The sequence below is a fragment of the Thunnus albacares genome, chromosome 4 (assembly GCF_914725855.1).
Source record: "Thunnus albacares chromosome 4, fThuAlb1.1, whole genome shotgun sequence".
Lineage (NCBI taxonomy): Eukaryota > Metazoa > Chordata > Actinopteri > Scombriformes > Scombridae > Thunnus > Thunnus albacares.
This window is the reverse complement of record NC_058109.1, coordinates 6,691,230-6,706,465: the sequence shown is the minus strand read 5'-3', so window position 1 is coordinate 6,706,465 and position 15,236 is coordinate 6,691,230. Positions and strand designations below refer to the sequence as shown.

General features: G+C 36.3%; 1 protein-coding gene across 1 annotated transcript in view; it reads left to right on the top strand.

The window, feature by feature from the left end:
• raly (RALY heterogeneous nuclear ribonucleoprotein) overlaps positions 1-10,303 on the top strand; it is a 145,204-nt gene extending 134,901 nt beyond the window's left edge. The window contains exon 8 of the mRNA XM_044349522.1: positions 8,040-10,303. The gene's annotated coding sequence lies outside the window, so the exon portion shown is untranslated. The remainder of the gene's footprint in view (positions 1-8,039) is intronic.
• Positions 10,304-15,236: the final 4,933 nt, after the last annotated feature.

Below are 15,236 nucleotides of genomic sequence, written 5' to 3'. Positions count from 1 at the left end.
GTAGTAATTCAATATAATTTAACATCTCAGACCAATTACAAAATGCTCTTTCATCCTGCTCATTTCCATGATAACGGTTTGTTGCAGGTAATTTTTATTTGATTAAAAGTGTTTACATTATTAGATTATTGTGTCTGTGTTTATATGTTGATTTTTATTTATTTCATAATATCTTATTTATAATTGTCATTTTGGGTCTCCATAAAAATACTGTATAGTTAGCTGTTGGCTACATCTAAGCCCTTTTTTGTTTTGTTTTTTACATTTTGAGAAATCTGCACTATGAAAGGTGATGCTGCATTATCTTCCAGCAGTTCCTGATTGCACCATAACAATCGATTATATTGATACTAAAGTTCAAAACATGATGATTATTAAGTTAAGTATTTTTATACAATTTAAAGAGTAAGTTAAGCTGAATTCAGCAGTATGTGTATGATGTATGTGCATTCCTCTTTGACTGTGTTATGACTGCACCTTTCCAGGCAAACTGCATCCATTGGAGTTCAAAAGGGTGATATACTGTTTGGATTTTGCTGATGTGAGGTGAGAGAAATTGCAGTTTCATGTAGGTTAGACAAAAGGAAGGAAGCAGGACATGGTGGTAATGGAGAGCATATGTCAATTATAGTTACATAACATTTTAAGGATACTTTTATCCAAAGTGCTATACAACACCAAGTTAATATATTTTTAGCATGAGAGGAATTTAACCGGCCACACTGGCAGTAAACTCCTCAGGTGAAGTAGAATTTGAAAAAGGTGTAAAAATTCAGCCAAAGAATGAACTCCAGCTGAAGTTTTATCTGAAGGGTGAAATTGATTTATACTCTCTGTGCATGAAAAGCAGCAGGAAAAGCCCTAAAGAACATTGCATCAAACAAACTGCTGCCTTCGTACCCTCCGGTTCCAACAGGACTTGAACGTCTGTGCAGTGAGTTTGACATAGGAGAGTCCCAGCAGGAGTGAGTTTCTGCACTGTGTGGTGTTCCTGACACAGAAAAGAAATACTTTGTTCTCCAGCAGAAGACGCAGCAGCATCACGAAGCCTGATGCTCTTCTAAGTAGAAATGTTGCTGATGACAGTCAGTATTTTTCCGCATAGTAGTCTGTTATCTTTATATTGTCCAGCTTCTTCACTTTCTCCACACTTGCACATCAAAGCCTTTATTTGTTCAGGATCACACACCCTGTTCAGATATAACACGCCACGTTATATTTTAAGCATCAAGCCGATCATACTGTTCACACATGGGCCATAACAGCAACACAAAAGCTTGAAAACAAACTGCTGTCAAAGTAAAGTAAGTGTCAAAGTAACAGCACAAACAGAACAGAAACAGATTCTTGACTACAGACAAAGTCTCCTTCTTAAAATCCACACTAACTGATTTTTTGGCATCTTGGGAGCAGTGAAACAGGGTAAAAACACCTGACACATTATCACCTTATAAAGTTGATGTGGTGAATGTGTTGGCAAATAGTTGCCTTTTTACACATCCAACAGTCATTGAGTCGTGGTTGTGTTGTGTTTTGTGTCTACCTGATGAATGTTAGTTCAATAATCTCTCTCCTTTTAGCTCTAGTTTAGTCTCCATAAAGTGCTGAAAAAAATATCTGGCTCTTGAACATATCAAAAACCTGTTGTTTTACTAGTTAACTCACTTTTCAGCATTCTTGGTTTTAAACCTACTGCATGTTTGTTTAATGTGCATTTCCTGGTGTTGATTAAGTTGGACAGCAGGTTCACAATGTGATGAAGAATGACATGCTTAAGGGATAGTTTCACAATTTTTCAATAGTGAGGAGCCCAAATGAACATTGAAACAGACTTTGCTCTCTGTAGTCATTCCTTCTGTTCATACTGACCATTAGAAGATCCCTTCCAAATTTGCTTTCAATGTAAGTGATGGGGGACAAAATCTACAATTTTCATTTTGTGTAAAAATATACTTCAATATTTGTCTGAAGGTAATATGAAGTTTCAGCCATCAAAATGAGTCAAATCAAGTGGATATATGTATGTTTGGTTTGCACCATAGACTGCAAAAAAATAATGGACATAACCACCGTGACATCACCCATTGGTTTGTGGATTCCTGTTTTGAAGCCTGGAGTTTGGCATTTTGACCGTCGCCATCTTGGATTTTTGGAGCCAGAAGTGACCATATTTGGACAAGAGGGTGGACCTGACTGTAACGCCAGCTGCTAGCTTGGTTAGCATGGTGCATTTAAAGTCTATGGTTTACTGTGATAATGCTAACGCTAATTTTCACTTGCTAAAAACAGGCAACCATTAAAACAAAATGTACTTACTGGAAAAACAGAACTGATCATCTGACTCCTTGGAGGGTCTTTTTGTACAACCAAATGCTGAACAAGACTTTTTTATGCGACCACAATGTCACAATCAACTTTCATGAACTGAAAAAACACTGAAATAGCAATGGCTACAGCTGTGGTTAAGCCATGGTTACGTTACCTAACCAACGTTGTCGCTGTGGTAGTGACTTGTCAATCACAATGTAGCCACACCCTAAAACATACCCTGTCTATTTTATTCTAAATGGGACCATAATTTACAAAATGAACATCATAGCATATTGAAGAAGACTTGAAACTAGGAATTGAGACCATAAACTAATTAGGAAAGTGTTTACTGAGGTAATGAATGAAGTGAGAAGTTTCTCATACAATTGGACTTCTTTTTGAAGCCAGTGGAGTCGCCCCCTGCTGGCCATTGGAGAGAATGCAGGCTTAAGTTACTTGTGCATTAGTTTAACTTTTCAGACCTGTAAGTATCTATACAAAGTAACAGAAAATACAACTACTACAAAAGTCAGGTCAGATGACACAAAGAAAGAAAGAAAGCTAAATATAGGAATGGACACATATTTAACACACAGACTACTTTCCTGCTCTGGTCACCACACAGTATCAGTTTCCCATCAGTGCTCACAATTGCCCTTGGGAGCCTGAGCTCCCAAGCACCCACATACAGTAGTCAGCTCAGTTCACAGTGTCAACAGCATCATACACAGTCATGCCAGACGATAAACTGTATTTCCCAGGCAGAAAGACTAACTGCATGTTCAAGTAACATATTGTGTAAATAGGGTCTATGGTGTTTGGTAGAAAGGGACTTGGAGTGCCTCCCACAGGGCAAAAGCTGGAAGAGGCAGTGAATGGGGTGAGGTCAGATTATGATTTTACCCAGCCTCTTTGTTTATGTGTTTGTGGTACAGTGATTAAATTGATGGATGAGGGGAGGCTTTGATCTTGGATGATCTACTGAGTGTGCGCTACAAATATTTGCATGTCTGACGTCCCTGTGCGTGCTGAGCATCTGCGTTTATGCTGCTTTGCCAGTTTGATGAGCTGAGAGGAATAAACTAGGAAGGAATATTTCACCCAGATGCAACAGTATAACTCTACTGCGCAATTTGTGGCCAACGATAAGTTACACTTTTATAACTTGTCAATAGTTATAAAAATATTACTAATATTACTATCTTTTTAGTAATAGTCTTGTATTGAATGTATTTTTTGTTTTTTTACTGTTATTTTGCTGTGATTTTACACTTCAGACATTATGATGTCCAAGGTCCCACTGGGACAATAAAGTCTGTCTTATCTTATCTTATCTTATCTTATCTTATCTTATCTTATCTTATCTTATCTTATCTGCAACAAAGGTCCTGTCAGATTCAAAACATGGTTGTTAAAATTATGTGACAGTATGTGTCACTTTGTGTCTTAGAACATTACCATGACATCCCAATAACCAGAAACACTTAACAGCTGGCTTAGCAGAGTTGTGCCAATGTTGCACCACAACCTCCTAACAGTTTGTAACAACCTGTAGTGCTGACTACGGGTGAAAGGATAGGTTTGCAATTTTTTCAGTCTCTCTTAAGCATTGGTACAATGAGTCTAGTCGGAAATGTCTTGTAATGATGAATTGTTTGTTTTTGAAGATGTTGAGATTGAGAACTCTGTAGTTGGGGAATAGTATTGTTATTCTGAGGGGTTTTTTTCTGATTCTAATACTGATGTTTTACCGCGTCAGTTTTCATTGTTAATGTTTTAATTCACCAACACAGATAGCCTCCAGTTAGGGACTACAGATGGAAATTAGTTGTAGCTATCTGGCACAGTAAATGTATTGTGCATTGTCCCTGTTAAATAAACACTGAAATACATAAACAGCCATGCAGAAAAATGCTAACACGTCTTAGTTTAGCGTGTTAGGATGTAATGCTAATCAGCACTACACACAAACGACAGCTGTGGATGATGTGAATGTCAAGCATTTTGCAGCGATTTGATCACAAGCCAAAGTACTGATTCAAATTTTGACCAGATGACAATGCAAGAGGAAAAGTCAGGGGATCACCTAAGTCATGAGGATTTGTCCTCTGGGCACCATGAATGTCTGTGCAAAATTTCATCTTAATCCATTCAGTAGTTGCTGAGATATTTTAGTCTGGACCACAGTGGTAGACCGACTGAGAGACCAGCGACCATCAGACATCTTTGTTTTCCATCCATCATAGACTGACAGGACGAACACTGTGTGGACATACTGCAGGTCTGACTGACAAAGCTGCATATTTTCTTGAAATTCATCAATTTATGTTTGACAAGTTAAATATTACCATGGACTGATTTTAAAGCTATTGATCCAAAACTTTATCTCAAGCACATAGACATCGCCTTTTTTAATGTTGGAGGATTAATTTTGGCATTAAACATCATCTTCTTTAAAAGCAGAAGGAGAAATGAGTGGAAGTGAGTCAGTCTGTCAGAAAGTGATTCAAATATTTTAAACCCAGCATTTCTGATTTACACACCTTCTACAGTTCATCATGTCCAAAGGAACAGTTGTAAATCTGAGCTGGATTCTCTGAATATTTGAAAATGGCTCAGCTCCACTTTGTCAAGCTTTCCAGGATCCTCCAAAATGTCTGTTTCTTCCATCTATCTTTTTCTCTGTCTCTCTTTGTGCAAAATATCAAAGGGAATAATTCGACATTTTAGATGATACTCGTATGGTTCTTCCAGAGTTCAATGAGAAGATCGATATCAATCTTGTCTGTGTGTTAAGTACAAAGCTGGAGTCAGGATATGGTTAGCCTAGCTTAGCATAAAAGACTGGAAGCCAGGAGAAACAGCTACCCTGGCTATTTTTAAAGTAAAAAAATGCTTCAACCAACACCTCTATTACTTTAACATGTTACATTGTTATGCGTTTGTCTGTATTTCTTCTCTTCTCAGTCCCGAAAAGAAAGCAAATAAGTTTATTTTCCAAAACGTTGAACTGATGTTCAGTTTTAGGTGAAAAACAGTTAGACGGTTTCTCACACACTCTCAAGAATAAAATGATAAACATCAGTTAAAAAGTCAATACTATCATAATAAGAATGATAGTAAGAGAAGTAGCTGATTTTAGAAATAATATACATTTACACCTTTCACTTCAACAGTTTCTAACACACAGAGGAGACTTTTTTTTTTACCCTGCTCTTAATGAGAAAAACTGTTGTAAACAGAAAAACTATTTAAGCTGGAATCAATCTGCAAGTCAAGACCTGAGAGCTAACAGGAACAGACAGGTACTGAGAGCACAAAACAAGTTTTCAGTGAAAATAACTGATTTTGTGCCCATAAACTTCAAAACATCTTCCCAAAGCTTTCTCTAGCTGTTAATGATGAAGTGAGCTGTTGAAACACTTCAGCTGTTTATGTTTATACCCATCCCACATATTTTATTGTGCCTGTCCAAATTGACCTTCTAGTGGGCCGTGGGACAGAAAGGAGCCACTGGGCTCCCATTAACTTCCCGTTTCTCTGACTATTTTTGCATAGGATAGTGTTTGTCTATGCTGAAATACTGCCTGGCTCAAGATTTACTATGGAGTATGTTAATTAAACACAATTATTTAGGAATATACAACATGTAAAGACAAAACTGAATCAATTAAGTCCTTAATACCCACAGGATCAAGTGATAATGTAGGACCCACCTTAAGGACCATACCATGTCAGTTGATATTATGCTTTAGCAGTGAATATTCACTAAATAAATAAATAAATAACTGCCTGCCATAAATTCTAGTCTTCTATGTTTTTTTTTTAGTTTTTTCATTTCTTTCAGTCTATTTTTTCATTTATACTTTCCTTGTTTCAGTCTCAGTCTTATGTAAACCTTGTGTGTGAAATTTGCCATTAAAAAGTTGTCTTGCCTTGTAGACAAATGATTGAGTAGGCAGATCAGTAGCCTGATGTTACTTAAAGGGGATGTATCGTGCACATTTCCAGGTGTATATTTATATTCTGGGGCTCAACTAGAATATTTTTGCATCATTTAGAGTTCAAAAATCTCCTTATTTATCTTATACTAGCTCTGTATGTAGCCCCTCAGTTCAGCCTCTGCCTCCTGTTAATGATCTCCTGTTGCTTTAAGGCCCCCCTCCTGATGAGCCCACTCTGTTACGATTGGCCAGCTCTTGGAAGCTGCCCCCTCAGCAGACTTCTGCCAGCTCTGGATGATACATAAACAAATAATAGTAGTCAGCTCAAAAATTGAAACTTCTCAATGACATGTTTGAGCCTGAATCCGATCCAAAATATGCGAGTGGACAATGTGAACAACCCACAGAACAACTTTAGCAACAACCTTAACAGCAAAGACAACAGAATGGACGGCTGTTCGTAGCCACGCACGAATAATCTGATGCCATTACGAGCAGGAAGTAGAGTTAACACTGCAACAGAGTGTGCAGAGCTGATTGAAGCCCTGGCTTTTGACTTGCAGGGAGCATTTCTACATACGTTCACTTCAAGTTTTAGAGCTTTGACCATGTTTAACATAGACATCTGACATCATAAAAGTATGCTGTATAAATGACAGAAAATCACAAAAAGCATTTTATGTTTTAAGCCCTTTTCAGACATGAGACTCTGATCTAATTCCTATTTGCCGAGTCACACCATAAGGAGTAAAAAAAGACAAGAAGCTCAACAACTTTAATTTGGCTTTTTAACAGTGTTTCATAGAGTATTAAAAATTATTTTATTGTATTTGTACAAGACAAGGCAAGTTTTTAACAACACAAAACATCAAAGGCATTGAGAAAAGAAACACAATGCAATATAAAAAGACAATAAAAAAATACATAAATAGGATTTGAAAGGAATTAAATAAAATAGAAGATAAAATAAGGTAAAACAGAATAAAATAGGTTGATTAGGAGAATAAAAAATTACATTAGAGTGCAAGATTAGATTAGACTGACCCAAATTTGATTTAATAAAAGGCAGCAGTGAACAGAAAAGCCTTCAGCCTTGATTTAAAAGAACTGAGAGTTGGAGCAGACCTCAAATTTTCTGGGAGTTTGTTCCAGATATGTGGTGCATTAAAAGTGAATGCTGCCTCTCCATGTTTAGTTTTGGCTCTGGGGACAGAAAGCAGACCTGTCTCAGATGATCAGAGAAGTCTGGCTGGTTCATAACGTAGCAGCAGATCAGAAATGTATTTTGGTCCTAAACCATGCAGTGCTTTATAAACCAACAACACATTTTAAAATCAATTCTTTGACAAACAGGAAGCCGATTTGCTGCTGAACATTGAGATAATAAATGTATTACAGTGATATTAGAGGTGGTATAAGAGGAGCGTTAAACTGTTCTTATTCAGACATGAGACTGACGTGTAAAACTGACATCTGATTAATGTAAAAGTGCATGTCTGAAAGGAGCTGTAATGATGCTTCACTTCCACTTTTTTTGAAAAAAACATTTCACTTTGTGGGCCCAAAATCTTTTTTGCTATCTTATATAAAAAACCACACTACTTCCTGCTTTGCTGCTGAATGTCATTTCAAGCAGTTTGTACTTTTTCAGAGGACGGCAGTCTTGTACAAAATCTGTCCTTGTAATCTTGATTTGTGATTGTGATTGATTATTGCAAATGTTTGTTTTGCAGTTAATCTGTGTTTCTGTCAATAATGACCTTGTGTCTGTTTCCTGTGTTTCAGGTAGTGTGAACTGAGAGACAGAAAGAGAGAGAGAGAGAGAGAGCCATGGACAGACAGAGAACTGGATAACAGCACAGGAAGGCCATCAAACAGCAGGGAGCGGGACACACACACACAGACACACATACACACAACCCTAAAAACACAGCAGAGAGAAAGACTTGACACTTTGTTAGAGCCACAGGAAGATACTAAAACAGCAGGGTACTGCCAGAACACATCATAAACTGATGAGTTACACACACGCACACGCACAGATGAAAAAATGGAGACAGACTCGATGCTGTATCAGAGCCACAGGGAGATAGTAAAACAGCAGGCTGCTGTCAAAATGCATCTTAAACTGACGGGTCTTACACACACACACAAAAACACACACACACAGAAGCTCTGCAGTTGACGGCAGCCACGTTTAGGAAAGCCGGAGCTCATCAGAACATTATCTGCTGCTTCACAGGACTTTAAACAACATGACTGAACAGGCAACATACTGTGGCAGAGCTGGTTGTTGATTGAAAACTTCATAGTGCAGATTCTTTTTAAATGAAAAACAAATTGCAAAAATAAACTGACAATGCACTGTAGGGCTGGGCTAAAACAAACAACATGATATTCATCAAATTTTTACAATGTTAATTTAAATAAACATCACAATTTAGCGGATTAAGACGGAGTCACGATAATCAAAATAATCAAATTAATGTTGGATGGGAAACATTTTCTTTTATGGTTACATAAACTATATCTGCCGGGCATAAGCCTGGAGCGGTGAGTCACAATTTTTGAAAAATCTATTTTATAACGCCATTCCTCATGAGCCTATCATAAAGCTCAGACTTTCGTCTTTTCAGCAGCCCTCACCCCTTTACGATATGTGTTATGACATAGCAAAAGGCATTTCTGGCAATCAGCTAGGCTAAAGACGAGGCTTACCTGGTCTGTGGCAGGCCATATTTTAGCCTTTATCATGGCTCAAAAACTGACATCCATAGAAAAATATGGTCTCATCTTGAACCGGAGAATCTGCAGATTAATTCCGTACCTGATATTTTATGATCCACTAAAGTTACGAGATGAATGAATCCCTGTTTTTGTTATCTTCGCCACCATCTTGGCTGTACACTCCTGGCAGAGATCTGCACTTTACTGAGTGCACTCTTCTAGGTTCTGAATGTTTTCCTAAGAAGTTGCCTGGAATTAAATATGTCTTTGAATTGATTAATTACAGTAGCATAAGAGTCTTTTAATCCATGCACAGTGAGTCAGCTGTGCAAATATGTGAAATTTGTCTACAAGCAATTATATAATTCAACATACTATGTATGAATTGTTTCTAGTGACAAATTAAAATTACTTGGGTTTTTTCCAGCTGCTCTTTTAAGAATAACAATATGATAAATAACAGTATCATTAGGACATTAAGGAAATGTAAAATATTGCATTACCTTTAAATGCAATTTATATTTCCCACTGTTATATCATACAATGAATCACATGTATAAAACAAAAACTTTAAGACCACATTTTATTAATTACAATTGGAACATATGATGATGATACTTTTGCACTAAAAGTTGATACATTTATGATAATATTGAAATATTGCCCAGCTCTAATGTAGTGTATTAAACAGCAGGATGTTTGGTAACTCGTCCAAATACGTCTTTCAAAATGATTTGAAAATGTTAATAAAACCTGTTTTTGTCACATTTCTCAGATGGTGTGATAGTAATGTATTAATGCAATCACTCTGGTTATTAATACTATTACATCATCAGACATAAGTGACCCCTATCACGTAATAATCACATTTTTAAGCTGGGATGGAACTTTATCACTTCAGTCCAACAATGGATCATTTCTCAACCTTGGAGTCAGGACCCCACATGGAGTTGTTTGTTATTCAGAGGTGGTTACATAAGATTTTTCTAAAACTTTAATTTATTTGGCATTGATTATGAACAAATGTTCATTGTCTTAAAGTTATATTTTCATTTGTTACAACTTTGATTTGTTTTCAAATGATTACTTGTGCATTTGAGTATATAGTGAGTTATGAACAAATAACATATGGGGTTTTATTACACATGAATCTACACAACCTTGAAAAAGGTTCAAATCAACAAAAATAAAGATCAATTTTGGAAATATGAGGCTTTCATACAAACATAACAAAACCCCTAATGTTTTATGTGATGACATCACTATGCAAAGCTCTGTTCAATGACCTCTGAAGCTGTCTGAAACACTTGTGCAAAACCTGTTTTGCCTGTTTGTTTGTTTTTTGTTACTATTATTATATCATTAGTTTTTATTTTAATTGTTATTATTATTATTATTATTATTATTCGTATTGTTGTTGTTGTTGTTGTTGTTGTAGAAGTGAAAAGCAGTGAAATTAAATTTGCTCATTACACAACACATTGGTCCACATTGGCTACATTCATATGCACAGTAAATATCATACTTGTAGTTTGCGTGTTTCAGTCTACAAACTACTAAACTTCACATGACTGCTGATAGTTTTTTTTTTAAAACATACCATAACTTTTTAGATAAGTTTGCTTCCTTCCAAGCAGCCACTGGTTTTACTTCAGTGTATTACATTATGAAAATAATCTTAAAAGACATGAAACTTGTTTTACAGGTCATCAATCATAAGGTTTATTTTGGTTAAAGTTGTATTAAGGTTGCCTTTGCTGCAGTTTTCAAACTTCTTGTTGGTGTGTTCAAGGACACTTCAACATCTGGAAATGGAAACTCATTTGCTGAAAGCATTACTCGCAGGAGTGAATTTAGTCTTTTTGCTGTTCAGTTTTCACAAATGTCCCTAATTTAAGTGAACAACCCACAACAATAACATAAAACAACAACAACATAAAATACATGACATTGAATTGAGGGTGTTGGGTGGCATAGCATTACTATGAAAGCATATTACAAGTTTGTAGGCAGTAAGGTAAGGTAATTCAACCTTGTCTCCTAGAAATTAGGTTCAGATACTAAACTAAACTGTTCCCAATCACTTTGCACTGACAAACATAATTGCTGCCTGCATTATGTTCACAGATTTTTTTCTAACGAATGATGCTACATCTATATATCGCTCTTAAGTTTCACGATCTTTCCCTAACTGTAACCAAGTGCTGCCAGTGTCTGGCAGTAAATATAACCATAAAAAGTTTAATATTGCTATGGTTTCTACTAGTGAATATTTTACTGCAAGATCAGATATTTTGGTGAGAAAAAAAAAATTAGGTATGTTGTATGTGAACATTTCACTCATACACTTGCCAAATACGTTAATTAACATTTTCTCATATGTTGAGGGAAAATCTGATTCAGCCAGCATTACGTTTCTAGGAAAATGTATTTGCTGTTACAATTTAGTTGTATATACATTTAATTTCTAGGAGACAGGGTTGAGTAATTTTGCAAGAGCTGAAGTCCTCAGTATGTTGCCACTGTGTTGTACATTTCAGTAATAACAGGTTGAAGTGATGGATGAGGACATGGAAGGAGTTCTGCTGCTGCTGTTCATAATGTGAATTAGTCTCGTCGCTATTTTTTCTGTTGTACTCTTTCCAATGTGACAGAATGGGAGGCCAACTTACTTGATATTGATCTTCTATTGATGGTTAGTGTTTAAATTGCTCAAATGTTTCTGGGTCAAACTGACTTGGAAGACAAGTGCATTTCCCCCCAAAAATTGAGTATTCCCACAAACTTAACAGCTCCAGGAGAAGCTAAAGTTTGTAGAAGCCAGCGAATAGCTGCTTGATAGTTGTCCTGATTAGGGAGTGAAAATAACTGATAAACCAAACTTTTTTGTTCAGTTTAGGATTGACTTGCCATATTTACAGTAAATCTGTTTATGGTGCTACATTTATATTTATATACTTGTTAAAATCCCGTGCACAACCAGCCATTACAGAAGGTTTACTAAGATTTTTTACACGTCAGTTTATGTAAAGAGCTACTGCAAAAAGAGCTGAACAGATGAACGTTCAACCAAAACATGGTACTGCAGACGATCAGATTTATCTTTAACTTTACTTTTCACTCCGAAATAAGCAGCTCAGGAATGTTGGGCTTGAATTGGACTTCCTTAAACCAACCTTAAGGCTCTTGTTTAACCACCTTTACCTTTGAAGGTAAATATGTACCGTAGGCTCTCTCTCTCCTCTGTTTTTAGCTCACTTCCTCAGTCCTCCTATTTCTTCCACCCTCCTCTTCTTTACACTTTTCCTTCCTCCTTCCTTTTGTCTGCCTTTTCCCTGTTTTCCCCCCTCTTGTCCCTGTCTAATTTTTATGATGTTAAATAAGCTTTGCTGTTATTTTTAATGATTGGTGCATACTGTGCGATGAAGGTAATAATGCTGACTCCTCTGTCTCCAATGAGAAGGTGCCAGAGGCCTTTACAACACATGTAAATAATCCAAATAAAAAAATTGGAACTTGTGACCGTTGTCCAACGCCTTTTATGATCACAGGCCATAACCTGAAAACTATCCTATGAATCAAACCTTTTTCTATTTCTTCCTCTGCTATTTTAATTCCCTTTAAAACAACTTCTCTATATCTTGTCTCAATTTTTCTTTCTTTACTCTCACACTTGTCCATCACAAACATCATCTTAAGTAACAGGTATGCATCTTCAGTTGACAGAGCTGCACAGTTAATAATAGAAACAGTCATTAACTTGGTTAAACTACTTAATGGAGATTATTTGGTTTTAAAATCAATGACAGATACAGACTTCGACAAGTCTGCCTCTGTGCACAAACATAAAGTAAAAGTAAGGAATTGTAATTGTAATCCACCACTCTCTAGCGAGTTTCACCTCTATGCTTAGAAAGTAAGTCGCACTCACTATATTACTATTTCAATAGCACAAAACCCATCATTACATGAATTGTAGCAAATGTAATTTCACAATCTTACAATTTGATTGGTGTTCATTTTTTGCATCACAATTCAATTCAAAATTGATTCTGAATTATTACCAACAACATGTTTCAAGCAGCATGCTTTGTCAATGTTACTATCAGACATAAAGACTGATTTAACTGCCAGTTATGTTTCAGACTGCAGCCCTCTAAAATCATGAGTAAATTCCTGTTAGCCCATAGTGTGGCCAGAAAAAAGCACATTGTATGAGTCTCCCAGAAATTATACTTTCATACACTACTAAATTGCAACAGCAAATACATTTTGCTAGAAAAAACGTTGTTGATATGAACAACTATGATTAACTAATTATGAAAATGTATTTGGAAAGTTGCAAAAATGTTGATACTGAAGGTATGAGTGAAATGTTCAATGACAATGTAGTTATTTTTTTTCCCACCAAAATATCTGATCTTGATTGCTGGCAACACTTGGTTAAAGTGAGCAGGTTGAATCCCTGACTTCTGACTTGCAGGGAAAAGGTAACTGACTTTTGGAATTTTGGCCATGTTTAGCATATATATCCAACATCATAACAGTATAAAATATAAATAACAGAAAACAAGAAAAAACATAATATGTCCCCTTCAACGTTAGAGAAAGATGATCTTGCTTTAATACAGAAAAAAGTCTGCAATAACTTGAAGCACAACATTTTTATTAACATTTAAATGAAACCACAATCTTCCACTAAAGCGCTTTTGTTGTCTAAACATAACCACATGCAGGACTCAGGATGCAAATCCAGGTCTCTAGTGTCAGAATCCTGTATCTTGTAACCCCCACTCATCTCGACCTCCTCCCTCCGACTTGAGTGTGATATATAATATATATTTTTCGAAAAAACATTGCCTGTGAACATAATCCAGGCAGTTCAATAATGCAACATAGCCGGGAAAATAATTTGGTTGTATAAGAACGTAATTTCAAGGAGACATGGTTGGTCATCCGCGGATTTAATTTGTTTATTCACTACACCTAAAGGGGCATTCCACAGGTTTTACATGTGAAGGTCATAATTTTTTCATCATGAGGAGTACTACACAGCCTGTGAACATAGTTGTAATATCTTCTGTGGCTCTGGAGGAGCTTTCTAAGAAAATAAACCCCATATAATATCATTACGGTTAGCTCACCTACAGCTTAGACACTACAAATTTGTAACAGCCTGGGGTGCGGAGTTTGTGCGGCATGGAGTTACAAAGACATGGGCAATTAGTAGACAGGGAGGGTTTAATGAAAGAAGCCATAAGAGCTATAATTTCTCTTCATTTGATCACTCCTCTGTTTTCTTTTTAAAAATCTGTCTCTTCGAATTCCCCAAACTTTATAAAAGTGAAAGACTACATTTCTGGAATACCTCTTCAATTGGCATAGTTGATAGCTTGTTGAAATGAGAAGCAGAGCTTGTAGAGAGCTGGTGTCTTGATAAAACACAGAATCTTGTTTCTCATACCTGCTTTCTTGAATTAATAATTTATGATGTAGGGTGCTGACAGAAGGGCTTTGCTGTTGCTGAGAGAGATAAGCTCAATTTGTAATCCACCAGAATGCTTATTTAAGAGCCAACTCATAAATCTCATCTTATATAAAGGGGGTGATAAACAGGAGTTTTGAGCTCACTGTGTCTGCCTCTGCCTGAGTGACAGTTTGTAGGTTTTAGGTCCAAATTAGGAAAACCTGAACAATTTTATCGATGTATATTGGTTCTGCTTGGATGAAAAAACATATAAGGTGACCTCTACACAGCACTGAGGAACAAGATAACTGTCAGGTGCTGAATACCTCTTGGCTTTTATATAATCATCTTCATAGTTGATTGTACAGAAAAATATATAGATGTATTTAATCTTCAGCATTGGAACTGCTTAAAGGACAGGTTCACTATTTTTCAAGTATGTCTTACTCAGGTGCCCAACTTAACATTGAAATAGGTTTTTCTTGCCATAATCATCCCCCTTGTTCATACTGGCCATTAGAAGATCCCTTCATAATGCACTTAAAATGGAAGTGATGGGGGCCAAAACCCACAAGTCTCCTTTTGCTACATGCGTTTTAAAAATTTTCTGTCATTTATATAGTCTACTGTAATGATGTCTGATGTCTATGTTAAACATGGTCAAAATTCCCAAAACTTGAGTTGGATGTATGTAAAAATGTTCCCTGAAAGTCAAAAGCCAGAGCTTCAGCCTGCTGTGAACGCTATGTTTGCAAAGTTACCTCTACTTCCCCATCAAACTGACATCA